Here is a 3810-nt window from a genome sequence, read left to right as displayed (position 1 = left end):
ACACCTCCAACCTCGTATTAACTTTGTCCCGCGTCTCATCAATCAGTACTATGTCGTCCGCAAATAACATACACCACGGGACCTTCTCCTGAATAGACCGCGTCAACTCATCCATCACCAAAGCAAATAGAAAAGGGCTAAGGACAGATCATTGGTGCAACCCCATCTCAACTGGGAAAAGTTCCGAGTCACCTCCAACCGTTCTAACCCGAGTCTTGGCTCCACCGTACATGTCCTTTATCGCCCTAATATATATCATCGGGACACCTTTAGCTTCCAAGCACCTCCAGAGGACACTCCTTGGTACTTTTGTCATAAGCCTTTTCAAGGTCAATGAACACCATATGTAGGTCTCTCTTCCTCCTATATTTTTCTACCAGTCTTCGCATAAGATGAATGGCTTCGGTCGTCGATCGTCTAGGCATGAATCCAAACTGATTCTCAGAAATGGACACCCCTCTTCTCACCCTCATCTCCACTACTCTCTCCCAAATCTTCATAGTATGGCTTAGCAATTTGATACCCCTGTAGTTGTTACAGTTCTGGATATCACCCTTGTTTTTATACAACGGAACCATCGTACTCCACCTCTATTCATCACGCATCTTTGCTGTCTTAAAAATAACATTAAACAGCCCAGTCAACCACTCTATACCTGCCTTGTCCATGCTCTTCCAAAACTCCACTGGAATCTCATCGGGTCCAGTCGCTCTTCCCCTGCTCATCCTACTAATATCACGTATAACCTCCTCGGTCCTAAAACACCTACAGTATCCAAAGTCCCGAAGTCTTTCCGAGTGAGCCAACTCACCCAACACAATGTCTCCGCCCCCTTCTTCATTTAAAAGTTTATGAAAGTATCTTCGCCATCTCTACTTGATGGAGGTCTCATCCACCAATACTTTGCCTTCCTCATCCTTGATACACTTCACTTGATCCAAGTCGCGAGCCTTCCTCTCTCTTGCTTTTGCGAGCCTGTACAATTTTTTATCCCCACCTTTGTCCCCCAGCTCGACATACAAGCGTTCGAAAGCTGCCGTCTTAGCCTTCGTAACTGCTAACTTAGCTTCTGTCTTTGTCGTCTTATAGACTTTCTTAAGCGTCCGCTTCTCTTCATCGTCTACGCACTCCACCAACTTTGTGTACGCAACCTTCTTCGCTTCCACTTTGCCTTGGACTTCCCCATTCCACCATCAATCTCCTTTATGGCCTCCAAATTTACCCCTTGACACCCCTAACACCTTTGAAGCAACTTCCCTAATGCAACTAGCTGCTTTATTCCACATGGTGTCCGCATCCCCGCTACCACTCCAAGCCCCCATCCCACTCAACTTCTCACCCATCTCCTGCGAAAGGTTAGGGGTCAAGCCACCCCATTTAATCCTCGGTCGATCAGCTACAATCTTCTTCCTCCTATCCCTCTTAATTTCCAGATCCATCACCAAAAGCTTGTGTTGGGTAGTACAATTTTCACTTGGGATAACCTTGCAGTCCTTAACGAGGCCTCTATCACCCTTCCTAAGGAGTAGGTAATCTATCTGAGTCTTCACTACCGAGCTACGAAAGGTAACCAAGTGGTTCTCCTTCTTCGGAAAGCATGAATTGGCAATCACCAACTCGAAAGCCTTAGCAAAATCCAGAAGCGAAGAACCGCCCCCATTTCTCTCCCCAAAACCAAAGCCTCCATGAACATCATCAAAGCCATTAGAAGTTGCCCCGATATGGCCATTAAAATCTCCACCAATGACAATTTTCTCGGTGATCGGTATACCTTTAACTGCCTCATCCAAATCCTCATAAAAGAGCTTTTTGGCCTCCTCGCCCAAGCCCACTTGAGGTGCATAAGCACTAATAACACTCAAAGTACATCCTCCAATGACTAGCTTAATCAACATCAACCTATCATTGATCCTCCTAACCTCCACCACTTGCTCCCTCAAATCTCCGTCTACTAGAATGCCCACTCTATTTCTATCCCTAGAACCTCCTGAGTACCACAACTTAAACCCATAGACATCCCGAGCCTTGGAACCTACCCATCTAGTCTCTTGGACACAAGCTATATTTATCTTTCTCTTCTTGAGAATTTTCACTAACTCTAAGGACTTCCCCGTTAGCGAACCTATGTTCCAAGATCCTACCCTCAATTTATGGGAACCCGTAACCCCCTTACCACTATTCTCCCTCGTCCTCGGCCTCAACCGAAGACATGACTCAACACCACCATCAGATACCAAATCCACTTGAAAGCTACTGAATCTGTAAAATCTACACTGAAATACACTTCAAACAGAAACAAAAAATTCCTGCCACAGGCGTATACTCTAAACAGGCCAGATAACAGCTAAACTAAAAGATCAAGTGTAGTGTATTCTCCAAAAGACACGGTAGCACAACTATACTATACACTGAAGCACTGATCTGAACTACAAAAAACAAGCAAGAACTGATCTGAAATATAAAGGATGGAGCCCTGTTCTGAGCTAAAATGCTAATCAGAACCAGCCAAAATAAATTGGAACAAACCCAATAATAGGATGAATTGCACACTGCTCAATCAGTAACCCTAAAATCTACTCCTATGCTCTTCAATTAATTGAACTTAAGGTGTGAATACCTACCAAGCAAGGCTAAAATACCTAACAAGAAGGGTTTCAATGTAGAAAACACGATCACAAAATCTGCAAAAAAAGGATAGATAGAACCTGATATAGTACTCGGAGTTTCATGGCTCGCAACTTTGGGACCTGTCCTAACTGATTATGCAAAGAGGATATTTGAATTCACTCTAAATGGTGCCAAGGTCTCGTGGAAAGGGGATGCACCTACTGATGTGCAACCAGTGCAATTACATAGCTTGAGAAGAATGGCTGCTATTGATGCAATTTCCTCCTACTTCCATCTAGAATTGGTATCTGATTTGGAATCTTCATGTACTACTCCGTCTGAGTTAGAAGTGATGCTCAAAACATATGAAGATGTATTTCAGAAACCTTTGGGTTTGCCTCCTCCACGAAGTCAGGATCACAAAATTCATTTAGTTCCAGGCGGAGGACCAGTTAATGTGAAGCCGTATCGATACCCTTATTTTCAAAAGCATGTTATGGAGCAATTAGTGGCCGAAATGCTTAAAGAAGGGATAATCAGAGCTAGTAATAGTCCATTTTCTTCACCCGTATTGCTGGTTCGAAAAAAAGATGGCACCTGGCGATTTTGTGTCGACTATCGGGCATTAAATACAATCACAATTCGTGATAGATTTCCAATTCCTACCATTGACGAGCTTTTTGATGAATTGAATGGTGCACGTTATTTCTCCAAGTTGGATTTGTTGTCAGGTTATCATCAAATTAGGGTTCGTCCAGAGGATGTTCCTAAAACTGCATTCCGCACTCATGATGGACATTATGAATTTCTCGTCATGCCATTTGGCCTTACTAATGCACCCTCTACATTTCAGGCAACTATGAACGAGATATTCAGACCTTACTTGCGTCGATATGTCCTGGTTTTCTTTGATGATATTTTGATATATAGTCCTACTTGGACTGATCACTTGGAACATTTAGTCTCGGTTCTTCAATTATTGCGTCAACATCAGTTGGTGGCTAAACAGTCTAAATGCTTATTTGGACAAGAATCAGTTGATTACCTGGGACATATTATCTCGTCTCAAGGCCTACCTGTTGACCCTGGAAAAGTGGAATCCATCCAGCGATGGGCACCACCTCGTACAGTGAAAGAATTACGCAGTTTTCTCGGCCTTGCAGGTTACTACCGACGGTTTATCCACCATTATGCTTCCATAGC

Source organism: Solanum stenotomum, unplaced genomic scaffold (genome assembly GCF_019186545.1).
Source record: "Solanum stenotomum isolate F172 unplaced genomic scaffold, ASM1918654v1 scaffold20321, whole genome shotgun sequence".
NCBI lineage: Eukaryota > Viridiplantae > Streptophyta > Magnoliopsida > Solanales > Solanaceae > Solanum > Solanum stenotomum.
Note: the sequence above shows the minus strand (reverse complement) of the source record.